At 42.9% G+C, this 27575-nt stretch overlaps 1 protein-coding gene across 2 annotated transcripts in view; it reads left to right on the plus strand.

The window, feature by feature from the left end:
- The window catches only part of RAPH1 (Ras association (RalGDS/AF-6) and pleckstrin homology domains 1), a 132007-nt gene that overhangs the window by 32309 nt on the left and 72123 nt on the right, over positions 1–27575 (plus strand). Inside the window, exon 1 of one of the 2 annotated variants that reach the window (XM_032189627.1) lies at positions 15634–15841. The exons of the other annotated variant lie outside the window; for it this stretch is intronic. The gene's annotated coding sequence lies outside the window, so the exon portion shown is untranslated. Of the gene's footprint in view, positions 1–15633; positions 15842–27575 lie in introns of those variants that run through there. 2 annotated transcript variants of the gene reach the window in all.

The raw sequence follows: 27575 nt of genomic DNA on the forward strand, positions 1-27575 counted from the left end.
TGTATTTTTATACATGACTGTAAAAACAAACACGGTTTACCCGACTGCCACACAGATCCATTCCTATCCCTTGTCAACAGCATAAAGCCAATGTTGCACTCAAGGCCAGGAGTGACTCATTTTTTACAACTGTGGTCTTCTGGGAGCGTAGCGATGGCTCCAGCAGAATGGGCTTGATTCAGAAGTATTTCCTGCATCACCACCAGTGGCTTATTTTTCCTGGGTCTTCATTTCCTTTCCTTCTCCAGTGGTTTGGGTGTTCTATATTTGGCCAGTTCACTGAAGCACGCATGGAAAAATGAAATAAGAATTCATACAAAAGCTTTTCCCCTGAATTTCTGCCTTCATAGTAGAACCCCCTGTAATTTGACTGCCTCGTTACTCTTCCTCATCCCTGCTGAATACAGCTGTGTAAGACTTCAGCAGTGCATATTGCATTTTTAATTCCCCGTGCGCCTCTCCCTCAAACAAGAAGCAGATGACATCTGCTGCCGAGGTGACTCAGCATGCAAAGAGCTGCAATCGCAACCCAGCAGCCTCTGCTAACTAACCTGACCCATTTACTTCGAAAGTCAGTCAAATCTAAATGCCAGATACCAGATTAAGGTGTGGGTGGGGATTGGAATGAGCCTAGGAAAGGTGAGGGAAGGGGCCAGTGGTGTCCCCGAGCTAAACAGGCAAGCAGCAGAACAGGGAGCAACGTGGTGGCAGGGCTCGAACCCCTGCCCTGCAGCCCTGGGCTGGGTGCGTGATGGTTTGCAGCCAGCCAAACAAAAATACCAGCCTCGGGTCTCACTGCAGGGGAGAGAGGGAAGTGCAGGGGCAGATGGGGGGGAGCCTGTACCAACATGCCTTCTGCTGCAGGAAGCACAGGAAGAGATGAAACGACTGGTTTCACAGGTGGCTCAGGCAACGGATGCCCTGCGGGCAGGAGAAGCTGTCAGAAAGCAGTCGCTTGCTTTATCTTCAGCAGTATTTTGGGAAGGAGAACAGAGGACACTATCCTGCACGGGTTTTCCAGCAGTGCTCATCAGTGTCCAAACATGTTTTTCATAGGAACGTAAATTTTTCACAAGGTCGTGTTTGGTGGCTGAGCCTCAAAAAGGCCTTCTTGAATGTGTTAAGATGTCACTGATTTTGGTACCTTCACTGGGAGTTGCTGGTTATTTAAAATCCCATATAGGGAGCTGGGCTTAGCTTTCTTTGTGTGTCTGAGAGCACTGTAATGTGCTCGTCACGTTTTCCATCAGAGTGGGAAGAGCTTTCCATGGATCTTTAAGCTAATCCCCTCCCTGCAAAAAAAAAAAGTTTCCTTATTCAGAGATGAGGAAACAAAAACAAGAAATGATTCAGTGGTTTTCCCAAGTTCACACAATGATTTGGAACCAAGGTCATGTCTCTGATGGAAGAAGGCAGGTTTTGTGGGTGAAGCTAGTGGCAGGAGTCCTTAGGTCTGAGTCTTCACCCTGCCTGTGACCTAGAAGGAGTTATGTTACAGTTACGTGCTTGCATGTGCCCATCTTTTTGTTTAAAGTGATGAGGATGAGTTCTAAATTTACAGTGATGGTGTTAGCAGGAATGAAATGCTGAGGGGAAATGCCTGGTTGTTCCTGGTGGGGCGGAAGTATAAAGAGTGCACAGGTTCTGTTCTTCAGTCAAAAGACTCCTTTCTCCTCTGGTGAAATGACTGCAGTTTCAGGGCTCACTTTTTTAAGGAGCAAAAGGTCCTACATGACTTTTCCCTGAGATCATTTTCGGAGCTGTCTGCGAGTCCCAGTGGCTTTGGCTGTACAGCATTGCAATGCGCAAGTGAGAAGACGTGAAGGCAGCTGGCATTCATTCCAGAAATACAGGGGCACCGGGCTTTGCCAGGGCCACGCCTGGGAATGTCTCAACTCTTCCGCAGCAGGGATGCAGAAACACAGCCTGTTTCTTCCACAGAGCAGGTTAGTTCAATCTGGCAGGCTCACCTAACTTTCTCCTTGGAAAACAGTTGTTTTGCACTTTAAAGGTCCTTACCCTCCAAAGGGAACAGAGCCTTTGTACAGGCCCAGTCTGAGAATGCTCTGGAAAAGGTGGGCTGTTGGTCACGATGTATGTGACAAAACATCAGCCCAAAGAGGGTTTTAATTTCAAAATGCCACATCACTTGCATTACGAAATGATATAAAAAACTGCAGCTGCTCTGCTAATAGTTCTCCATATGTCTTAAAATGAAACACTTTATGAACTTGCTATCTTTCTGAGACATCCTTATCATTATCTCATAGCAGCCTCAAGCAAGTTACATTATCATAACAATAACCCAAGTGTCCATCTTGCTGTCTCATCCACACAGATACCCTTTATGAACACTAGCAGCCTCTCTGAAGTCAACTGAGCCACTTGCATGTGTAAGAATGTTTGTTTGCAGTGAAGTTTCAAGGGTCAGGCCCAGCCTTCATTCTCTGTATTTCACAGAGATACGCATTCAACCATGTTCCAGTCTATATCTAGAAAGCATCTGCCCCTCTCGTTACATGGGGAGGAGGGAAGAAAAGGGCAAACGACAACATGCAGGCACTGCAAAGACAAGAAACAATGCTATCTGCAGAGAAACACATACAGCCTGCTGCCCATCAGAAGCTGGATGCAAAGACTCAAGTAGCACAGGGGGAAAAAATAACACAGAGAAGGCCAGCTGTGTCTTGAGGCACAGTTTCAGTTGTCACGTCTGCTGTAGTGTGGAGGATACACCTTATTTTTGTTAGTCATGCTGAGGACGAAGTGAAGCTGAGCTGCCAGCTGGTGCCTTTGGATCCTGAGTGCACTTTCTCTCCTTGTGTAATGTGTAACGAACGCATTAAGCAGCTCTCCTCGAATGGTGCAGCCCTTCAAAGCATGCAGGGTGAGCACCCTGTCATTTTATTGCCTTCTCCAATGTGGCTCTAATGTCTGAGCCTGTGTCACCAGGGACCGGATGGGATGTTAGCTACCGCCCAGCCTTTCCAAATGGTACATAAGGATGGCTGAGGAAAAGAAGTGTGTCGTAGCTCTAAGCTGCCCCTCAGTTCATTGAAACTTGAGACCTTTAAGGAAGAGTGGAGTGAAACTACAGACCGTGTTAGTTCAGTACTACACCACAAAAACACTTGGAGTGCAAGCTGGGTTGTAACTAATCAATACTTAATGTTACCGTGAGCGCTTCTGGGTTTCAGAATTACCGTCTTAAAGGTATAAAGCACTCAGAGGATTAAAAATAGTCTTCGGATGCCCTGCTAAGATAAACAGGGGATGTTTGAACTGGTTTGATCCTGTTCTGTTACTCTCAGGCTGTAGCACACCGGGCAGTGCCCTATTGTATTATGCTTCAAAGACCCTCTTCTCCCCCATCAGAACAGAAACAATTCTCATTGGAAATGAACAACCCCATCATAAACGTAAGGTGAAAAAAGTGAGTCGGGCCACGGATCCCTTTTTCTTCAAATAACAGATTCCTGGGTTCACTACTGAAATTATCACACGTCGTCGGTCTGCTGGGGAATAAACTGTACAGCAGCACTAGAGCCCCAGTCATTAGGCACATATGAGCTGATCACATTAACGCGTAATTAGCACATAATTTTCTGGAGATCCCATATGGCTCCAATCATACCATTACTAACAGCAGCCCATCATACCATCCAACAAGAGCAGGTCAAGCCCTGACCTTTTTCTAGCATACATGCTCTGATAATGATAGATACTATTTTTGGCTAGAAATAGATCTGTGGTGTAATTTATGTCCTGGCTTTTTTTTTTTTTTTTTTTTTTTTTTTCCCTGCAAGTGAATGTTCTCTTTGATGATCGTGGTGGTGGTGGTGTCTGCTATCTTGCTGCTGTGGCCGACAGTAACATAACAAAGCCGACTAGATCACCATCTCACTCTTAGAACTGAGTAAGAGTCTGGCATTTTACCAGCTCAAATAGTGGTGCACTGGCTGCAGGGCCTGAGAAAAATAATGCAAACATTTCAGCTGTGTAGACAGCTACACAAATAGCAGAGCAGACAAGGCAGCCTCATCTAGGGAGACAAAAGATATGTGTGATGACCTCCTTCCATCAAGTTAAACAACTAAAACCTTACTCCAGCTCACTGGCCCAAGTTCCCCTCCTCCGTGAATGTGCACAAAGGGCAAGGCATTATATCTGCAACTTGGCAGCGTGACAGGAGCCGCGGAAGGATGTTCTGAGGTCAGGTCTCGCCACATCCTGCCTGTATGCATGCTGTGTGTAGTCGAGGTGCCAGGGGCTGGCTGAGCACACAAGGCAGCAAATGCCAACTTAGGCTGCCACGTTTTCTGCTATTCTGTCTCTGCTCCTCTGGCAGCATCTTCGGTGTTGCTGTTCCATGTGTTGGCTCCATCCCCCTGTGGTCTCCTACTTTTCTTTCACTCCCATTTTTTCTTGAGGGAGAAAAGAAGAAGCTTGGCAGGAAAGACGGGAGCTGCCTCCTCTGTGCCATATGTCCAACATCTTGGTCATTCTCCTTTTAGACATGGTAGGCTTGGATGTTGAAGTGTGACAGAGGTTTCCTTGCCCTTTTCCATCTATCAAGTCTGGCACAACAAGCAGTCTCAACTGAGATATTTTTGGCTGACCGTGTCCCAACATGCCATGCATTGTGCAATTTACTTGGCTTTGTTTCTTACCACAGAAATTAACGAAATCCATACTATTGCTTCTTGCCTGTCAGGAAGCTATACTCCACATTAATCTCTCATTCAGGAGACAGGCTATGTGACAGAGATGATTAATCCTAGCCACAGATAACACTTCCTGTCTTTAAATAGTTTCGGTAGATAAATAACTTCTATAATGAAACACTATCCCACAGAGGGTTTTTGGCCTAAGACAGGAACTTTTGAGTTTTAATTTTGGCTTTCAGACAAAACCCTTTTGTGGCTAAGTAAGTAGAAGCCTGGGTTCTTTCCCAGAGAAGCTACAGCCTTACCTTTTTTTCGAAATCTTCAGGTGTTGCACACATTCAGCACCTGCAAACGCAGCCCTGCTTCTCTGTCCACTTCTTTTGCTGTAAGCTAGTTACAGAGTCACAGCTGTGTTGAAAGCCTAAACAATGGCAGAAGGATCTCTGGAGGTGCTTGAGGCATGGCATGAGGCAGGCTGTAGTCAGGCACAGTGCTCAGAGCTGGCTCTGAGGAGCCTGCATTGTCCTCATGGTCCCCACCAGGACTCGGTCTGTATCTGGAGGACATATCCAGCAGTCCTCGTTCTGGAATCTGGGTCGCACACCCATTCAGTACTGCTGACGGGTGAGATCTGGTCCAAAGCCCATTAAAGTCACCAAGAGTCTTTCCTAATTTAATTGAGTTGGGGTCAGAGCTTTGGAGGACACATGAACCCCAGCCTTCCCCTCCTGTGGATAGCACAGTGGTGATCTAACCCACAGCTGCCTTCTGAGAACATGTTTACACAACTGGGGAAGTCTTAGCCTCGAGGAGATAAAGGACTTTCCACCATGGGCACTGTCCAAATGATGTTTAACAAACAACATTCAGGCTCTTGCAGTCTCTCTGCAGTACTTGCCCTTTAAATCGTTTTTCAAACCACACAGAAATAGAGCGTGCATTGTAGTGATTTTCTTCGATTCTCTTCCAGCAGATAAACCAGGGAGGGGGGCTGTGACCACCGTGTCTTATGGCTGGGGGAAGTAAGTGGAAATGGAAAATGCTATTCGTAGGAATCCTACATTTGCCAAGATATTTAGAAATAGGGAGTGATGATGAGATAACAAATTCTTTGAAAGCACTTGAATTTATTTAAGGAGCTTTTTCTTTTCTGACATGCAAAATAAATGAGCTACATGTCGGAAGTTCGTACTAAAGATAGCTGTGCAGATACAGGAGCATCACTGAGAAACACTGCCACTGCTTTAAACGAGCTACTGGGGATAAACTGCACATGCCTACAGCTGCACCACTGCTGCTGCTGGGCTGAGCTGGCTACACAGCACTGCAGAGCCTTGCCTGTGTCTGTGCCACTACTCACAACGCCTGAGCGCAGGCCAAAGTATCAAGCAGAGAGTGGGACTCTGCATCCATGGTGGCTGGCAGCCCTGGGCAGAGCTGTGTATGATGCTCTGATTAACGTTTGAAGCAATAAACCATTGTTCTTTCATAATGATGAAAGGATGGACCTAACATCCATGGTGACTGGCAAAGTAGGGCCCTGGCTTCCAGGACTGTCTTTTAATGCACCATGTGACAGAGAGATGAGGCCAGGTTCCACCTGGAATCCATCATAATGACATCTTCTGGTACCAGTGCAGGCACAAGGATCTCCTAAACTGAAGGGCAGTGGTCCTTGATCCCTTCTCAGAGCAGAGCTGGCACCACAGACCCAGCACGTCTCCCTCTGGTCCCTCAAGAAGAGCCAGTCAGCACAGCAGTGGTTACTCGGAAAAGCAGATCGCCTCACCTGTTCGGCATCCCAGGCTAAGCAGTGAGAAGCAAATAAAGTTCCTGTTCCATGAATTAGATAAACTCTTTTACCCATGCTTAATTTTGACTAGGTATTTACTGGGAAAGGACCTGGGCAGTGTGACTGAATGACCATGCCACTTCAGCACTGCCTGTGAGAGGTGCTTTCCCCCAGATCCTCAGCCTTGCTGGTCTGGAAGTCCAGGCAACAAGGCAGCAGATCACCAAGGCTCCAGGCATCCAGCTCTTCTCAGAGGGCAGTGGTACCTCTGCCCTGGACAAAATCTGCACAGCTAGTGCTTGTGCAATAATTTAAAATCGAATAGACCAAGCCACAAAATCCTTATTTTGATAAGCTGCATTCAAACATGATTTTTCTTAGGAAAATGCTGACTGCTGGGGCTCATATCCATGAAGAACATTGTTCCCAGAAGGGTGGGACTCCCAGAACTATACAGGTAATGTTTTCACGGCAGGGCGGGGAGGTCAGCGTAACAATTGCTTATATTACTTAACTGTAACCTCAACCATTAGATCAGACTTACTACTTCCAAATAGGCTTTGGATGCTCTAGCATAATATTTTAACTCTAGGAGATGAACTTTAAGTTCCAAATGTCATATTTAAACTCCTAAATATAAGTGGCCTGATTTTCCAGGGTGTTAAACATATGCAATGCCTGTTGATTTCACTGAAATGTGAGTGCCTGCCAAACATTTTGGAAAAACAAGCCATTTTATTTAGTCATCAACACACAGGCTCACAAGTTTAAGCAGCCAGGTTTGAGACCTTTTCTTGCTTCACGCAGTTCTGCATTAGCAGAAAATCACTTCCATTAAGAAATACCCTTGGCCTGCTCCCTCCCAGCCCTATTCTGCATGTTGTGAGTATTCATTTAAGGCTGATTTTGTAGCAGCAAACAACAAAACCACATCAATTTGAAATATTCCTTCTATTTTTTAAGCAAAATAAATCATTTCACAAACATTTTAAAAAAATGTTCCTCTCAGACAATGACCTCATTTTTGCACAGCAATTACTACTTAGACAGAAGGGAATTTGTGCTGCAGAACTCAACTCCTCTCGTTAGTACAGATGACACATTTCAGTGGGAAAGGCAAAGTTAAATACACAGCAAGTTAAATACACACAGTGGGTTCCAGCCATATTTGGACTGTATCACAAACTAAAGAACCCTAGAAAATTAAAAATGAGCGCTGCCTCTCAACTCTAATCGAGCTTTATGGTGCTCATCCCACGTGATGCTTGCTAAGAGAGGAACAGTAATGCGAGTAGCAGGAAACAATGTGCCAGGTCAATGCTAGACTGAATGTGCCAACTGTTCAAACAGTCCTCCTGCTGGAGGGGCAGCTAACAGAGAGAGAGGGAAAAAAAAAGATGTAACCCATGTAGTTTATACTAGCTCAGCATTAGTTACAGTGACCAAAATACTTTCTACTTAGGACTCTCTCATGTATGTTAGAGTTATAAATGCTGCCAAATTTTCCTTTCTGTGATTGATGTATTTATATATATAGATACATATATAACAGCACAGGCTTTTAGAGGTCTTAGCTTTAATCCTAGACTTTCAGAGAGAATTAGCAGCATGTGTTGTCTGTATACGTCTCCTTGCTATCCATGGAGTCTTTAGTTTCAAAGGAGGCAACAAATATATCAACACCTAGGGAGTGATTTGGATCTTGAAATCTTGAAGCAGGAAGCATTTATGGGAGGTTGCAGGTAGCCTGAACACACATGCAGGACTGGATATTGCAGACTAAGGGGTCTCAACATAGGATCAACAGCAACAGAAAATTAATTAGAATTACCTTCCAGTTAGCAAAAGTAAGATGGTGAGGCAGCAGACAGGGTTGGGGAAGATTTTGGAGGCCTACGGATGTAGCAAAGGGTGAATTTGTCTCCTTGAAACTTATGTATGTCTTTTGGAAAAAGAAGAAAATATCTTTCTGGGGAATGGGAGTAAGCTTCAGTGCATCTTACTTACACCATCTTGCATCAACATTCTGACCAGCAGTAATTCAGGCTCTGGTTACGTCCTCTTCTGGAGAAATTACGTGTCTTCCCTCAGAGACCCTGGTGACGTGGCGAGAGGCGGATTTGTGGATAGGGTCAGATGAGCAGGTTGTAGGTAACAGAAGTCCTGCTATCAGCTGCTTAACGTGAGGCACTGCTGAGTTACTCACTGAAAGGGAAATCTGGAACCATAGAGATGTGGTCTTGGCATGCTGGGGATCTGGTTGCAGCTTGACATTTAGTGGCAGGATTTCTGTTTAGCTAGTTAAATGTGTTTACAGTGATGTAAGAATAGCTCAGAACAAATCATACGCCCACTTCTCTGACTTTCCAGACACAACCATAATGTTTTAAACACGGGTGCTGGGCTCAGTTTATGTCTTTGACAGTGTATGCGACAAACCCATGACACAGTCATAGCTGGATCCTAAATAAACCTGTGTAATAAACATATCCAAGCAGACAAAAGACTAAGAACATACAGGGTGCTGCTGGGGCTGATTTCTGGTTGGTTGTAAAACAACAAAAAAACGAGCACTGCTCATGTAAAGGCAACACAGCTGTAGGCATCACCGCTCCCCCGGCCCAGCCCAGCTGCGCAGTGCCCAGCACCATTTTTCGGCCATGACTGAGGAGAGCTGCAGGAAGCAGTAAGAGCCTTGCCACATCCTCCTGCAGCCACCAAGGGCCTGGCGCTCCCCGTCCTGCTCCCCAGTCCTAGCAGAGGAGCAGGCAGTGCAGGACAGATGCCTGCCTGTAGCTGCACACACGCTGCCCAGCCTGGGAGCCGTGACCCACAGCACCAGCACAGCACAACCTGCCCTTTGGGGCAGTGGGTCTGTAGCACAGCTGGTGCAGCCCGGCTGGACACGAGGGCTTTACTGCCTGCTGCGTGAGTCAGTACTGCCATCCCCGACAGTGGTATGGGTGTGGTGGCCCAGATCCTGCCTTTGCCGTCAGTGCTCTTTAATGCCAGATATTCACACATATCGTAACAGGGGACCTACATCTTACTAAAGAGCTGACAGTCGTTTTTGACACAATAGAAAAAGGGGAACAATGTCCCATGGAGGAAGTGGGAAAGGAAGGACGAGAATAGCAAGGATAAAAACAGGCAGTTACATGCATTGATTTTGTGCACCGTAAGCATTGCCAGATTGCTATTTTTGAGACATTTGTATTCCTACTGGTCCCAGTGGTGGTGGTTACAGATGTCAAAATGGAGTGAGTGCATATGGAAGAAGTTTCTTGGGGACCATGCTGTGGTTTCATATTTTTGTCCAGGCAGTTTATTTTAGAATATAGAGGAGGAGAGAGGTTGTATTTCTAGGGGAAGGCGACTGTTCAGTTGAAGAGGACTTAAGTGAAGAGGGTCTATTGGGCAATATGAACTGGCTACATGAGCAAATGCACAGGGGTACAGTTAGTGGGAAACAATGGGGACTGTCATTTGAAGCTGTTTTCACTCTGTGATCTCTAGTTTGCTACTGGTCAGTATATACAATAAATGTTGCATGCTTTTTATAACTGTTTTAGGCCTACGTGTCAGGTAAGTAATCAAGAAAATCATTAATTTTAAATCTAACATCACAAATAACTTATTGAAGTACATTTGTAGATCTTAGGGCTGAAAAAATGTCAGTTGTGCTTATGAGCTTTCCAGTGCCTATTTAATGCAAGGGAAAACAGTTTTAAGATGCTAATAGGAGACAAAGTACCTTTCACCTGGACAGCATCATTTTGCAGGATTTCCCTCATAACTTGAAACTTGCCTGTCGATCCTTTTTCAGAAAGCTTGGGCACACTGACTCAGAAGTAATCCTCTAATAAGCAATATAAGTGTGGCAAAGTAAGATGGAGGGGGATTTTACTTCCAGCTTTCTTAACACCATATGTTCACTTAATCCCACTCTTCATTTAGTTAGAGGTAATCCCTGACTGCTTCAGTATAAATTATAAGCATACTTGTATTGTGTGTGTGTACCCATATGTAGCAGTACACATGTGTGCAGTGTTAGACTTGTAGAGAAATCATACTGATACTTAAGGCAGTTGAGTTTTCCTGAAGCAGACACTCCCAAGTAGTCTACATCAGAAATATACGTTGAGATTCAAGAAGGATTTTAATGAAGATTGCTTGGATTTTTGCCCAGCAAATCTTGAGTAAAAATCTTGAAAGTTATTCTGATGTGGCATTTAGTTCTTCCTATCTCAACACTGAAATTATTCCTAACATCATGATGGCCCTCTTACAAGTCTAGAAACAATGGATGGGACATGTTAAACATGCTGAAATGTTTATTGTTCACTTCTCATTTCAAAACTTCAGTTGTTCTCTAAACTGTAGAAGTTTCAAAATATGAGAAAACAACTGAAATTTACTGTTCAAAAATCTACTGTCCATTCATCTCCAGCTGTTCAAAAAGAATCAGAAATGTCCCATGACTATTTTCAGTCACTTGGTAGTTAAAAACAACTGCAGTAGTTTAAACTATTTCTTTAAATAATGTGACAAGTCCAGCCAATGTCACTTCAAGTGGTCAAGGCAGAAATTCCAGTAAATCCTAATATATGATTTACAAGGCATATGTCAAATAATTCACAAATGCACAAAAATGACATGGAAAAAAAACCAAAAAAAAACCAAAAAAAACAGTACTGCTATATAAACATTTGATAAAGTTAAATAACACAGAACTTCTGTAGAAAGCCGTACTTTCTACCCAGTCTTGCAAGTTGGTGCCAGCTGGCTCCAGAAAGGGAAAAGGTCCACTTGAGCACGGCACTGTTCAGAATGGGGTCTGGGTGCAAGGCATGGCTGAAGATCACTGGGAAAGAACATTTAATGGTAACTAGAAAAACAGAAGTTGTGCCAGCACGGTAACAGAGTTGTATAGTTGTCTCTGCAGCTCCAGCAGCTGTACTACATCGCTGCAGTGCATACAAACAAAGCATCCCCTTGCGCTTACGGCCAGTGCACAACTGGGTGCACCCAGCGCAGCACTGCGAGCTGCTTGAGGGAAGGGACTGCCCTGCTCTGCTCTGAGCTCATGCGCCTCGCCTCAGGCATCGTGTGTGGCTCTGGGCACCACAGCGTAAAAAGGACATAAAATTACTACAGAGTGTCCAAAGGAGGGCTACAAAGATAGTGAAGGGTCTAGAAGGCAAGACATATGAGGAGCAGCTGAGGTCCCTTGGTGTGTTCAGCCCCGAGCAGAGCAGGCTGAGGGGAGGCCTCATGGCGGCCTGCAGCTCCCTCACGAGGGGAGCGGAGGGGCAGGCGCTGACCTCTGCTCTCTGGGGACAGCGACAGGACCCGAGGGAACGGCATGGAGCTGGGACAGGGGAGGGTCAGGCTGGGGGTTAGGGAAAGGGTCTGCACCCAGAGGGAGGTCGGGCACTGGGACGGGCTCCTCAGGGCAGCGGTCATAGCACTGAGCTGCTGAAGTTCGAGGAGTGTTTGGACAACACTCTCAGACCCGTGGTCTGGTTTTTGGGTGGTCCTGTGTGGAGCCAGGAGCTGGACTTGACGACCTTTGTGGGTCTCTTCCAACTCAGGATATTCTATGCTTCTGTGATTTTCTAAGATAGAAAGTGTTGAAGGAAAGACACTTCCAACACTTACATTGAAATCATTGTTCTTTTTCTAGCCCACTGAACAATAGGCTTCCCTTTTGAGGTGAGATTAAATAGAACCTTTTCGGCATAAAATGCAAAATGTCATCATGGAGGAAACAAAAACAAATGGTTAAAAGTGACAAGGCAAACAACTACTTGTTGCTTCTTTTATGCCTTACTCTGCACTGGTAACATGGCCAACATGAACCCTCCATAGCCCTTCTGAGAAGTGCTTTCCAGCCCATCCCCGAGAAATGCCTAATGCAGACCTGCATAATCCTGGGGCTCTTCCAGTTTGAGCCCCTGTGCCTTAGGGGTCAGTAAGGCCATAGCAAAAAAGTCATTGCAGGAAGAGAAGAACTTTACTTCAAAACTAAAAGACAAACTGAGCTGCAAAGTAGAAATAGAAAGGAGAAACAAACCCAATTTCTTTTCCCATCCCACCCTGCCATTCACCTCATTTAGTATTTTAAACATATTGTGGACTTTTTTTTTTTTAATGTAAAGTAATAGTTTTTGTGACTGCAGAACTTCTGGCATTTCACTGTGGTGTAAATGGCCAAACCTTTGCCATTACACCACAGCAGATTGGATGATTTAATGCTTATGAAGGTACGTGTGATGTCTGCTCCTATCCTGAAAGCTCTGGTGTTGTTAGAGTGCATTTATGGAAAAGAATCACTGTATTTTAAATGGACCAGATCCTCATAATTATTATGAATAAATAACATCATACTTTTCAGAGGCATTGCTCAAAGAAAGTAAAGATATTCCAAGGTGTATTTACTAGCAGAGTTAGGTGCTGCCATAGCATTGGCATTTTGTTTTAGACTGACCACCCCTACATGTAGTGACCTTTTTACTGAGATTTTTTTTCCTCTTGGTTTTAAAGGTACTGACAGATAGAAAAGTACTGGCTCCTCCCACCCCCAAAAATATTATGAAAAAGCTTGTTTTATGAATAAGTAGCACAACTGCTGTGGTTGGGACCCATAACCACGTTATTTCCCCTTGCAGTCATACTAAGTCAGATGAAGGAAAAAGAGAGGCATCTAGAGTATTAATAGAGTTTGGGGGCATGGTAGATCTTAAGTCTTGTAGCTGTGCTGCAGAAAGCTACTCATTGATCTGCCTCTCAGTAAGGAACTCTAAATATAAAGGTATTTTACACTATTTTTTTCCTAAAGATATAAAAAATATACATTCTAATTGCACTTTAGAGAAGGAAAACTAATAAAGATAATTGTGCTGTTCCTCATTAGTGGAAATGCCCTCCAGTTAACCCGCCTCAAGCACTTTCAGTATCATGGAATCCCTTGGGTGGGATTTTCCAAAGTGCCAGCATTAGCTCAGCCCTGCTCCCATTAAAGTCATTCACTGATTTCAGCATGGGAGCAGACTCCGGAGAGTCCCTGTGGTGCTCTGTGTGTTGGAGGATCCTAACCTTTGTGTGTGCTGTTGCTTCCCTAGATTTACATGCGTGGCTGCACAGGTGTTCAAATACATCTGTGAGGGCCAGGATTTTCCTCAGAGGACCTAAAAAGGAACCAGTAAGTCAGCTGTGTGGAATAAAGAGCAGCGGAGGGTAATAGAAATCATGGAGGAAAAGGGAACTTCATGTAAGATGAAACTTCATCAGGTGCCTGGTGCAGTCAGTTAATTGCAGCCTTTGTATCCCAAATGACAAAGCAAAACCTTCCAGAATACATTTTCAATATTATTTTGTGCAGTGTATTTTCTATCTATGGAATCCAATTGCCATAGGCAGTCATCAAGACAAAGAGTTAAGTAGAATTAAAAAAAGGATTTAGGAAGCTTTGTGAGCAAAAACAACATTTGCAGCTGCATGCGCTAGATTAAAACAGTGCAGGGGGCAAACAAGCTTCCTGCTTCAGCAGCATAAGCTGATTGCTTTGAGGGTCAAGAAGAAATGTTTTCTTGCCATGTGTTAGCCCTGCTGGTTCATTGAGACGTGTGATGGGATGGTTTGACTTTTCACCAAGGAGCGCTCGCGGTGATGAATGCTATGTTGATGCTATGATGCTAGTCTGTGTTACAGCAACCATGGTATTCCCATAAAAAGAATCTCAGCCGATGAGTCCATAATGAATTTGATTGCTGACCTTGGCTCTGAAAGAGGCTTCCTCTCTGGCTTTAGGTAGCTTACTCTCTGTGCTCTAAATCATCACCTGGGAAATGGGAAGAGCGTACTTCTCTAGTTATCAGGAATACAATGAGGGGGAAGTACGTAAGAGATGGTTGTCTTTTCACTCACCCATTCTGTGCTTTGGATTCAGACCTGCCATCCCACTGTAAATCAGGAGTATTTTAGCTAGTCAAGATTTTTCCTGATTTATTCTGATGAAATGAGTTCAAAAGATGGTGTTTTCACATTCCCTTGTTTGCGGAGCTCCTGCTTGAACTTGCTCCCACACAAACAGCAGCAGCCTGTCCTACAAAGGACAGTAGCCCTGAGAAAGTCTCGTGGCTGTAGTCTAGAACAGGAGCAGTTTCTACAACAGACTATGTATCACGATGGCAGGCTTGAGGCCCCAGAAGCTCCTGTCCAAGTCTTCACTCCCATTGCTGACTTCTGTTGCCATTGCACCTGTTGCTTCAATGTCCAGTTCTCTTCAGGTGTTTACTCTGAACAACAGGTAACAGCTGAGAGAAGACATTTCTCAAGTACTGGCTGAACCACCTGAATTATTTATGTTCATGGCTACGGGAGCTACACCTGTTGCTAAGAAATACCACAATACTTCATCATAACTCCTGTTTGGAAACACCACTACAGCTAGCTGAGCAGCAAGAAATATAGCATAGGTCAGGCGAGTTATTGATGCACAAGAAAGGTTTTTAATGATTTTGTACCTTGAACGCTTTAGCTGGCAAAAATCTAAGAACAGATGGAAAGAGTCAAACACTTTTTCTCCTCCTTAGAGCTGGCAGGGGTCACAGGCACAAGGCATTGTGTGATGGGGCAGCAACGTGTGTGTGGGTGTACCCGTGCACGCACGTACATGCACGTATGGATTTGATGGACGGGGTCCGAATCCCCCGCGCTACTCTGGAAGCCGTGCCCGGCATTTCGGGCAGGTCCGCGCTGCCGCTTCCCCCAGCCCCGTCCCGCTGTCAGCTGCGGGTCTGCCACGGCCGGGGCACGGCACGCGCTGCCCGCGCCAACCGCCCAACGGTCCCCCGCGCGCCAACCGCCCCCGCGCGCCAACCGCCCAACGGCCGCCTCAACGGTCACCCCCGCGCGCCCAACGGTCACTCCCGCGCCCGCCGCCTCAGGGAGGGCCTCGGTCGCCCCCCGGGCGCTGGCGGCGAGGCGGGGCGAGGCGAGGCGCGGCCTCCGCGCGCCGGAAGTCGGGCGGCGAAGGGGGGGAGCGCGGAGCGGCGGCGGGGAGCGGCCAGCCGGGAGCGGAGAGCGGGGCAGGGCTGGGCAGGGCAGGGCGGGGAGGGAGGGAGGGAGCGGCGCTGCCCGATCCCGGCGCGGACGTGCTGCGGCTGCCGGGCGGAGGCGGTGCGGCGGAAACGAGCAGCGGGGAAGGAAGGGAGCGGCGGGAGCCGGGAGCCGCGGCCACCATTAGCGGCGGGAGGAGCAGCAGCAGCAGCAGCAGCAGCCGCGGGGGGCTGCGGGCGGAGCGCGGTGCCGCCGCCTCGCCCCTGCGCCTCACGGACACCGCCGCTGCCCGCCGGGGGCTCCCCGCAGCCGGGGCGAGGTGAGCGGGGAGACGCCTTGGGGGGTGTGTGTGTGGGGGGGGGGGGGGGGCTGCTTCCTGCCCGGCGGGTGGGGGGCGAAACAAGGCGGCGAGATGCCGGGGGGTGGGTGGGTGTACGGGGGCGCCCCCCCGCACGGAGCGACCCTCGGAACGGGCTGGGGAGCGAACCGGGGCTGCGGCGTGCGGCACCCAGACAATGTCAGCGCGGGGAGTCCCCGCCCTGTGCAGCCGCAGGCAGGCGGCTCCCCGCCACCGGCACCGCCACCGCCACCGCCGTGCTGGCAGCCGCCGGCTCGCACCGCGCTCAGCTCGCGTCTGGAGCCGCTCGGGCTGGGCTGCAGCCCCGTGGGCTTGTGGGCGCTGTGGTTTAGGTTTTGTGGTGTATCTTTTTTTTTTTTTTTTTTTTTTTTTGGGGGGTGCGGGTTGTTGGTTTGCTTAAAACCCGAGCCTTTAAGGCCTTTTAGCTCTGCAGCGTGGTGAGGGCAGGCTGGGTTGTGGAGGGGTTGTGGAGGCGCCAAGGCAAGGCTGTGTCTGTGTGGGTTTTCACGATGAGCAGAGGGGTGTGTGTGTGTGTACATGTATGTGCACACATCTAATTGTACCTGGAAAGTCAGTGATGGTGGGAGGGGAAGGAGTGTCTGTGTACACGTGTGTCACGTGACCTGTGTAAAATTGCTACAGGTATGCTCGTTTTTCTCTTACGTTAACGCTGTTTTAAGAAGCCAATGACTAACCAGTCTATTTTAGAAGATTTGCTTTCTTTGGGGTTTGTTTTCTCATGTGACAGAAAATAGTTCCCTGTGTGTTCAGGTGCTGTCCCTGCATTTTGCCATTTTTACCTGTATTTCAGTTGTTTTATGGTTTTCTACCTAGTCACAGGTGTTCAGAAGGGAAAAAGCAGCAGTATGTGTGGTGTCATTTCTACCGGAGGGTACAGGTGCACTCAATTTGGAACAAGTGCAGTGTCTCATATGGCTGTTACCTCTAGGTTGCCATCCACATTGTGGAGAAATGGAGAACTACTGTTTCATGGGACTGAAAAATCATACCTATGTGTAGCTCCATTCTAAACATAAATGCCTCTTTTCATCTGTTCCCCCTCACTCCTTTATCCTCCAGACAGGGACACATTAGCTTGTAAAACAACACTGAGCAGAAAAATGAGTTTAGATGCTTACTGATAACACAGCATCTAAAACAGCAAACCTCCATGTTTTACTGTCTGCTTAATCAGCTTTTCCCTGGTAAGAAGTTTCTCTATAAAAAGAGAGGAATAGAAAAATCAATTCCTAAATCATCTTGAAGGGAAAAAAAAATTACAAATTCCAGTTCTGGAAGTATTTTAAACAGTAAGAAATAGGGATATGTCTACATCTTCATATAACGTGCTTATATTCTTCTTGAGTGGGTGTGGTGGTTAGTGGAATACAGAGCTCTTTCTCTGTGCCTAAGTTGACGTGTGGTTTTTCATCGCAGTGGGTGAAACTCCAGTTACTTTACAGAGCTCTGCATTAGGGAGGATTTTTCTCTTTTGTAGAACAGAGAGGTAAGTGGCCTAAGGAATTCTTTTATTGCCCTACTAGAAATGTTATTCTCAGATAATTCCATAATATGACTTGGGTTTTAGACTCATATGACATGCAGTGAAGGATCCTACTGCCAGTGTTTCTCTGACTCAGCATGGGATGACAGAGAGAAAGGTATTGCTAAGCGAGAAGCAGCAATTCAAGGAAGCAATGCAGTTTACCAGTTGTTAATCCCTCAAAAGGTTATTAAAAATAATGTGAAAAGAGACACTGACTTTTTTTTTTATAATTTTGAATCAGCCCTCTTTGCATGATATCATGAGACTATTGCTTTCAGATTTGAATTTTGTTTTATTTTTTTTTTCCCAGGGGAATAATGCATTGATGTAAATTGTTTTGAACCTCCTGTGTATTATATCCTGCTCTATTCTTAATAAGGTAAACCATGGTATAGAGAAGTCCTGTTGATTTACAGGACTGTACGAGATAGCTTTGTTGACTTTTATAGGTAATGTTCAGTATGATTGATTTTAAGAGGCTTTATTTTTCAAGAGGGAGTCTAATAGTCTTTTGAGTATCAGCATATGCGAGCATCTCCTCATTCCTTCCTCTCCCCAAGCTGCTGATTTTTTTCAGCTGTGAAGCTATTGTGTTGTTTCTCTATTTGATTTTTCATATAATATTAACATGTGTTCCTTTGTCTCTTCCTTCAGCATCAGGATTTTTAATAAAAATCAGCTAGCTTTTTTTTTTCCAGGAAAAATGTAATTTGTGCTCTAAATTTACCATCTTTATGCTGTATTAGTCTTATCTTTACTGCTTGTACAACTTATGTTCCTTCATAAAATGTCTTTCAGCAACTGGAGGGGAAAAAACAGAATCTATCAAACTGGGACAGAGTTAAATCCGAGTCACGCAGCCAGTTAGCCAAATAGTGTGAAGAATAGCACTGAAGATCCTAGTCCTTAAATAATCTTAATAGTAGGCTGTCTTAATAATAGAAAAATCCAAATCTCTTGTGGTAAAGGAAGCCAAAGGTTGCAAAATAATTGCACTGCCTTTTCTGGTATGTTCTGCAAGAATTTTATTACTGAATTTTCAAGTAGAAGAGAGTTGAAATAATGTGCTTCACAGCTTCCCGTTAACATCTGTTCACATTGAGAGATCTGCTGATAAAATCTAGAACTTGTTACGGGCACTTAAGAGAGCAAAAAATGTCCAACTTGTATTTCAGCCCACAATAAACCAAGCACTAGGTGCGTGCTTCATGATGTTTCACACCCTTTCTGTGCAGTGTCTAGAAGCAAACATGTTGGTTTTTGGCTGAATCAGGCAATATTAGATAAACGAGTTTTATTAAAAGGGGGGGCCAACCGAGGTATTTTATTGCTGACTAAGGTTTAAGATTACATAGACAAGTCAGCAAACTGGTGAGTAGTCAAATCTACGCTCTTTTTATATGGAGTGTAACTAACTCTCCTGTTAATTTTGTTTAAGAAAATGTAGCTGTTACAAAAATAACTTCGTATTATCGAGCAGTTCCTTTAAGTCTTTAAGTATTCAAAATATTTTTCTATCACAACTGGCTATCACAGATGATGAGTATGTACTTTGAATGTTTTCCATCTCTAGGAATGTCTACAAGGTTAGGGAATGCCGGTGGAGAAACTTGCACTGTAATTACCTGTTATAATTGCTAATCTGAGTAACAAGGAATTAAATTTTCTCCTTTTTCCTCTGCAAGCATTATTGTTACTTAAAAACTGTGTTCATTGGAAATGGCATACTAGTCTCAAAAGCTGAGCGCTTGGAAGTAGTAATAAATACTTAGCTCAGCATACCTCCTCTGAGGAAGACGTAAAATTCTTTGACTCAAGTTGCAAGTAATCATTCTCATAGTTGAAAAATCTTATAACGAATAAGACATGTATCCTCAGCATACTTTTTATGCAACTGCACCAAAGTGTATTCACTGATAGTTTTTGAATTTTCAAAGAGTTAGTCACTTCTCAATTTTGTCCTAAGTAATAATTTTATTTATGTGGTAGGACAGTCTTTAGTTAAAATCTTTCATATCAGGTGTTACATAAATAATACTTTTCTTGAGTTTGGTTATTTTTTTCTTTAATTTGCTAATGAAGAGTGAGCACTTGAAATGTCTTGTTCTGTGCACTGTCACTCAATTTGTTAGGAACTAAATGGAAGAAGACCATGTGCGTGAGATTGGCCTGAGGTTAAATATCAGGGAAGTTATTTCTTGCCACTTAATTAAATAATGAATTGGCTGAATGCTAGAGGTGGGGAGAGAGAGAGAGAAAGGAGGGGCAGAGGGAAGGTTGGGAATTCTAGAGCTACTAAAAAGAAATACTTTTGAAAAATTTTTAACCATAGAAGAGAGTTTTTTTTTTTTACCCGTTACTGTATTACTAGTCTTACCATGTGCATTTAAACTGCCATAGTCAGAAAGATGATTGAGTCTTCGTTGATTCTGGTGTTTCTTTTTTAGGAAAGCAGGCTGTAAAATGTAAGTTTTTATATGAAAATGTTTTTTAGAGTTCAATGGGGGGATTACTGTATACAGTAACAAATTGTTATGATACCTATTTTTTTGAGTAAATATTTTAGTTTGTTGAAGAGCTCAAGTTGCTGCTAAAAGTGCACTAATGTTGAATAGGGCAAATGGTTAATTGTATAAGGATCATTCTTGTCTTTTAAAAACTCTTAAGCATCATCTGTTGCTGAAATGTCAGTATTATATTGTTCTAACTACCACATATGAACTCTGCTGAAATCTTCCAGAGCTGTTGCAAGGAGGCCAGTACTCTGGGAGTGTAGGTGCTGGGAACAGCAAGTTGTGTTCATGTGTTAGATGAGAGCTGTTTTGCTTGAGCTGTGTTAACATAGATCCAAGTCACCTTATTGCTTCCTACAGTTTATTACAGTACAAAAGCTGATTTCTGTTGGATAAGGATTAGAAAGAAACAAAAAGTGTGAAGGGTGACAATGCTCTCTAATTTTTACAGCTCTGATCAGTTTATTGTGTCAGTACTGCACTTTTATTTAAGAAGTCATTGGAAAGCTTAAACAGAACCTTGTTTCTCTCAAAGAAACAAAGTACGTACAGAGTGGGAAAATGCGTGAAATAAAACAGGTACAGATTTATCTGCCCCCAGCCTCCTGTATCCTTACTACTGTCTGACAACTTCCCCTTTAAACAGCTTTGGGAGCGGTTGCATTGGGACTGACAGAAAGAGCTGTCCCAGGCTAGCGAGAGCTGAAGGCAGCGGATGGCACAGGGTCCTCTCCCACTGCCAGTGCTTGGTTGTCTCATGTCGTCCCTCCCACTCCCCAAAGACTTAGCAACTTGCTGTGCTTTATAGGATCTGTAGTGTTCTTGGCATATCTTTCTGTCCTTAGTAGTTGGTTAAAAACCAACAAGTGTATCTGCTCTGTGCTCAGAGGTGAGGTGTGCAATACCTCTGTTTCTGGTAGTGTTTTTTAGTTGTTGCCTTAGTGACTTTGCCAGTAGGAAGGAACAGTGTAATAGTTTGCTCCTTAAGAAAAGGCTCCTAGTGGAGCTTGTTGTTTTCCAATGACACGAGTAGACTTAATCTTGATGCTTTAAGAACAGCTGTTTTTAGCATAGAAGTAGTAGTTAATTCAATGTCATCCCAGTCTTAATGTCTGAACTTGGTTACAGAGTGCTGGTAAGAGTGCTCCCTTAAGCTGGAAACTGTTGTCAAGCCAAAAATTTGTGTTTCTACTATCCTGCCAGTGTTTCTCAGTGATTTGTGAAAAACTTTAGGTTCCTCCAGGAAGTTCTGCAGAACCTTCAATAACTACTGCAGATTTTTTCTTCATTTTCTGAAGGAGTGTCTATTTTCATGATTAAAAAAAAAAAAATCTTTTTGGAAATGTCTCAAAGACTTAATTGCTATTCTTTTGAAACTGTAACTGGTAAATTTGCATCATCTGCTCGTAAGACTGAATTGTGAAGGTTGTGTTGCTAAATAGTGGTAGAAGTGCAAATAAAGTATGTTAAGGGTTGATAATAAAATAATCCTGTCTCAAACAGTTGAATCCTTACTCTGTTATCATTGACACAGTTAAATCTCTTCAATATGTATTATGAAATTGCTTGCTGAGTGTAAGTGCAACATTAAAAGCTGAGTGAGTTACTCCATACTGTGAAATATGCTACCTTTACAAAAATAGAACTCACTTTTTTTTTTTTCCCTTCTTATTTTCTGTTATGGAATTTTGTTCTTTTGGAACATTCAGATGGTGGTAAGACAGTTTTGCCCCAATCATGTTGTTTTAATCAGTGCTGAAAACGTTCTTTAAGTTTTCTTTAATGTTTCTGTATTTCTTTTCAGTCTTTCCATTGACTGTTACGATAAAATAACCCATTGTTCAAAATGCCTGCTTGATTAGTTTAACTGTTGATAAAACATACTGAAACCGTTTGACAGATTTTCCTCAGAGCTTTTAGACTTGTACTGTTACTTTTATCCTTAGCTCTGTGAAGTAGCTGAATTGATCTTTACAATATACCATTAGTAAAAAGACAAACGTTCAGAAGGAATGACTTGGGTGCATGCTTGTGGGCTTTCTGTCAGTCCCTCTTTTCATGATGAGATGTCACTGATAGGTTTCATTATAGGGGCTGAAGAAGATAGCGTTAGCAAAACAAATCTACGTATTGTTTGGAGAGGAAGGAATGTTGCTTCGTCCAGTATTCAAAAATTTCCAAACGTTAGTCTTTATACAGGTGAATTTGTTATACCAGGGATAGCCTCAGCATTGCACTTCTCCCTGTCTGCGCCCCTGATGGTGCTGACCCAGTCGTGAGAATTTTATCTTCCGCTCATTGTTTCTTTAGCAGGTCACATAATGAAATGGTATTAATAGAGCTTAAGAGAAGCAGTTAAAATTAGAGATCATTTTTTTCCTCCTGCTTTTCCTAGCTGAAATGTATTTAGATGTTACCTAGCTTTAGTGTCCACTAAACTGTTGTGAATTCGAAGTATCCTTATAAAATGAGACTGGGGAGATGAATTCCACAGAAGTTCTGTAACCCGCTTTACAAGGTGATACGCAACATGCCAGACTAGTACAATTGGAGGGGTGATCAGCTGTAGTAAAAGGTAGAAATTGACAGGGGAGCTGTTGAGAGAGGAAGAGAAGCTGCAACTTTGTATATATCTTTCTAGACAGTGTTTATATACTTCAGCAAACCGAGTGGTTCTCTTAAGCCTGGGATGTAAACACATTTTTAAAAATAGTGACAAACTCCTTTCCAGGCTGCTGTTTGCATCTTAAGAGCATTAAAAGGCATCTGTCTAGAGCTTCAGAATCATTTGTAGAAAATATTAATGCACCATGATTTCATAAATGAGTTCATTTGCACATCCAGGTGACATGTTAGCTATGCTTGTTTTGTGAAAGCTGATTTACAAAACTGAGGTGGATTCTAAATGAATATTGGAAACAATAAATTTTCAGGCTGTTTTCAAACATCTCATGAATTAAGCTAATATTTGCAGTTTAGCAATAACCTTTCAAAGGTGAAATTGTCATGGGAAGCTTGTTAAGACATCCTACCAGTGGTTAGAGGACAAGATGCTGTATGTGACATAATTGGCGTATCGATTCTAGCTTCCTTCAGAAGCAAGGGCAGGGTTCACTGCTCAGGGCGGTTCCTCCCGGTTGTTCTCTGTAAGGCACATTGCTGATGGGCTGCGCCTCTAAAATAAAGCCTCAGTATTTGGTATTATGCTGTTGGCTATTCCTAGGCAGTTTCCTGTTCATGTATGGTTGTTTTGGACTTCATACTGACTTGCTTAGCTCATGCCTATATAGCGATGAGGCATCTTGCATGGGATTTTTGATTCTGTGCCAGAAGCCAAGCATTCCAAGCTCTTTTTATTTATCGTTTAGCCATTTTGTTTCTTGCTGTCTTGCTTACTAGCAGAAAGATCGCTGTGATCTTGTTGCACCCTCTAAAGTTGAGTTAACAGTTGTTGGAATCTTTACTTTTAGTATACTAACGCGGGTTTGGACTTCCCAGGTGCCTACAATCGTTGTTCACAGGTGACTAAAGACTTATACAAATGTGTTTAATAGAACATTTTATTTTTTTTTTAGTGGTTTGGATTGCAATAGTTGTTTCTGATGGCTTAAGAAAAGCAATTTTAGCTATTATTAATTAGTGGTGTTTTGTTTAGGTAACAGCAAAAAAAGACTAGTAGTTTTCACTCAGTAGTAACTTTGCAAAGTACTAATACTGACTTAAACTTGTCAGTTGCTTTGGCTGTCTCTGAGCATGTCATAGGTAAGGAAAACAGCTGTCTGTAGCTGGGGAACAGAAGGATCACTTTTTGTTTCACCTTTACTCAGGTTTGTCTATCAATAAGTAACTTAGTGATATCTTACAAGTTCCATGAAACTGAAAGGCTATTTGCCAGATTCATGTGAGTACCAACGATAAATTCCTGTTTAGGTAGGGAGGAAAGAAATTGTTTTCCTAATGAAATGTGTTGTTGTTGTGTGTTAGAGAGCTCACTAATTCTCTAGAAGGTGCGTAGCAGAAGTGAAGTCTCATTTTCAGCAGTGACATGGAAGGAGAAAGAGGGCCACAGAGAAAGAAGTATGAATGTTGTCTTTCCTTCTAGCAGCTGGCAGAGCAGAAAATCAAAGCAATGGGGAAATGAATGAAATTCTTAGGAGGAACCACATATTCACATTGCAGTTCTTAAAGTGAAACATGCAGTGTCTTTGTGAAGACTGCTCTTTATTACCTAAAGTGCTATTGATAGTGCATCGTTTAGCTTAAGCTTTTGTGCTTGCTATCCTAGTTAGTGAAAATCAGAGTTTATTGCTAAAATTGAAATAAACAATAAAAATCCATTCAAATGCTTCCGATTGGCTTAAATGAAATCTATTGTGATATTATCCATGTTTAGTTTTAATCTGTGCAAAAAGTCAGAAAGCTTCTCAAAAACAAACAAACACCCCCTTGAAATGATTTATTACTGCTTTGTAATAAAAGCTCCCTAAATTATCTTTTATCAGCTGAAATGGAATATTCCTGGAATGACTAGTGCTCGTTGTAGGGTTGAAAGTCCAGTATAGAGCAAACAATTTTTTTTTCAGATGGTGCACTTTCAACTTCAGTGGTGTGTTTCATTTCTGAAATGTGATGACTTGGGCATCTCTTTTTGAAAAGGTGGGTCATTCAGTTTTCATTCTCCTGAAGTACTGGGCAATATTTACCACTGTCATATAGGAAGTTAGCTTGCATAGACTGTCAGTCTCCGAACACTGGGGAGTGATTTTATTTGTCTCTTTTTCTTCTGTGCCTAGATCTTTCAAATAAATATTAGGTTGGTGTGTCCTATGTGTTTGTAGAACCAAAGAAAGTGAGCTTTGAAGAGGTGTCTTACCAACAGTGCTTTTTTTGTTGTTTTGTTTTGTTTTTTCTCTTCCGTTTCTTGATGCAGAGAATAAAATCCCTGCCTTCTAAGCTTGGTCTCCATCTGTTTGATTTTTTCCTTCTTGGAGGTGCACAATCTTGGTGTGTTTTTTTTTTGTTTGTTTGTTTGTTTTGTTTGTTTGTTTGTTTTTAAATGTACTCTACTTGATACTAGAAGACCAGAACACACAGACACGCATGCACTTTCTGTATGTTTGCTCATTATTAACTTCCTAAGATCCATTTAGTCTGGAATTCTCTTGGATACAGCTGTTGACAGGCTGTGAGCATTTGACAACAGTATTTCTACATACACGATCTGATTAAACATGATACAACGTTAGGAGACCTTGGTATGTCTCGTGTAGACCATCATTCCAGTTGATGCTGCCTAAATCTTTATTTTTGCTGCTTTGAGTGAGTTAGAAGGCAAGATAAATGGCCAGTTGTGCTCTCATGAAAATGTTAAAAATTACAGCTGACCTTATGTTGTCTGCATTCTTTTTGCCTTCCAGTATGGATTTAAATACTTGATTTTACAACTGAACATGGTTTCGCTGTGCTGTGCTGTGCCATAGGAGTTGAGAAGGCATAGCCTGCTAGCAGATTTGGCAGCTGCTTCTTCATTCCTAAAATGACTTCTGCAGGGTTGCTTTCCTTAAAATGTTGGTATTTAAGCAAGGTTCAGGTGGTATGATTGACAGTAACATGGAATTAACATATATTCAAAAAACAAGGCTTCTTGTTTCCTTTTTTGCTTTGTTTTTAAAGTATGATTAAGTACATATAAAATTTGGAATATGTAGGTGGTTAACCAGTTAAAAAGTTAAATGATTAGTTCACTTTTTGGAAAGAAAATGAAAAATTTTGCCTGACACTACTCATTATGGCTTTTAGTGCTGTGATGGACTCATCTATTCAGCTAAAGAAGACAGCTCAAGGGGGAATTTAAGGTCCAGTAAAAGAAGCCCTTAGTTTATTTGGCATTTCTTTCATAACTTTAGAAGTTCTGCTTCCCTCTATAATGTTAGTAGCAACCTTTCCCTGGGGTGGGGAGCAGGGAGAGTAGCAGTAGTCTGGTCCTGTGCGCATTCACAATTGTCTGTGTACGTGGAACTAGTTTGAACGTTTGGTTTGAGGCTTGTGTATTAACAGTAGTAAATAATGACAATTCTCTTGTCACTAGCTGTGCATGCAGTAGCCTGATACTTAATGAATTGAGAATTCAATGGATACAGATAGAGAGCTGTATAGTCTTCATATTTTTTTTGCCACTATGCTTAATGCGTTCTTATAGGTCATGTTCAGAGAATCTGTTTGCAGCTAACTCTGATCTTTTTCCTTCAAAAATGAGTAAGCTATGCAGTGAAATGATACCTATGACCGTGCATTCTGTAAATAATTGATTTGTGCCTTATATGTATTGCTGATCTTTTTTAGTGTCTTGAGGAACAGGGCATTATTTAAAAAGAGGAAGTTAGGTCTGCCACAGAGGAAGCATTATATTATGGATTAAATGCTGTCCTTGTCATCTTTGAACCACACTCTCTCTGTTGTCTCTCATTACATCTATACTTTTTTCTTTATACAATTTTCCAGTTTTCTGAGTTGTAGACAGCATTTGGTTTCCAGTGTTCTGTGTGTAGCTCTGGTCTTCTTGGGCATCAGGCTTAGGATGTTTGCTTCTGTAACGCTCCTCGATTTGAAACTGAATAGGTGGAAAAATACTTTTCTTTCTGTTCACACCTCCTTTTCACATTTGGGCTGATGTTTGCATGCAACCAAAATGCACGTAAGGGGGGTTGAATAGTTATTAGCTGTTAGTTCTGTGTTTTGTGTGTGTGTTCTCAGAAGAAATTCTTCAGATGATGCACAAGAATTGAAGAAGGTCTGAGAACTTGCTTCCTGTGACTTGCTTGCATGTTTTAAAATATAAGCTCAATATTAATGGAGCTGGAAGTATATAATGTTGAAAGTAACCATACTGTTTAGCATGGAAAGCTGTGAATGATTCCACAAATGTATTGTTCTTTTAGTTGTTTTCCTCTGAGAGAAGGTTGTGACTTCAGATGAAGAGTACAAACCAGAAATAAACAAGCCCTTAGGATACATTCCTTTTTTTTTTTTCTTTTAACCGGCATTTCTTTATGAAAGATGAAATCACAGGTACCTTGCTTGAGATGAGGCATATCAGGTTTTCTTTGAAGCGTTCTACCTTTAAAACATTAAGGTTATGCATTACTATGTGGGTTGAAAACCTTCCCTCAATGGATATGATACATTGTCTGAAATAGGAGTACTTTTTGTGATGTGCATGCAGTTAATAATTGGCTGACAATTCTTTGCTGGTTTACCCACGTTTACTGTTAAGTAGCTGCTGTCATTGAGTTTGACACTAAGATAGGTAGTATTGTTTAATAGTAACGCCCCAAGTTAAGAATATGAAACCAGATTTTGAACTGCATCTGTAGTTTTCCTTTGTGGAAACTTTTGCCTGTGAAAGGGGCAAGTATCTTCTGTACTAAACTTTGGATTGTGTGATGAGCATTTCCTACCAGTAACATTAAGCTGTAAATGCTTTACAAAATGTTCTGTCTAATCCTTTATTTTCCCTTGGTGATGCAGAAAGTATTCTAAAGAATATTGATTTGGGCACAGTCTTCTTGAGCTAGAAACTTGCAGTCTTAGGCTGCAGAATGATGGACCTAGTTGTTGTTTTAGTATACATATGAAA

Source organism: Aythya fuligula, chromosome 6 (genome assembly GCF_009819795.1).
Source record: "Aythya fuligula isolate bAytFul2 chromosome 6, bAytFul2.pri, whole genome shotgun sequence".
Taxonomy (NCBI): Eukaryota; Metazoa; Chordata; class Aves; order Anseriformes; family Anatidae; genus Aythya; species Aythya fuligula.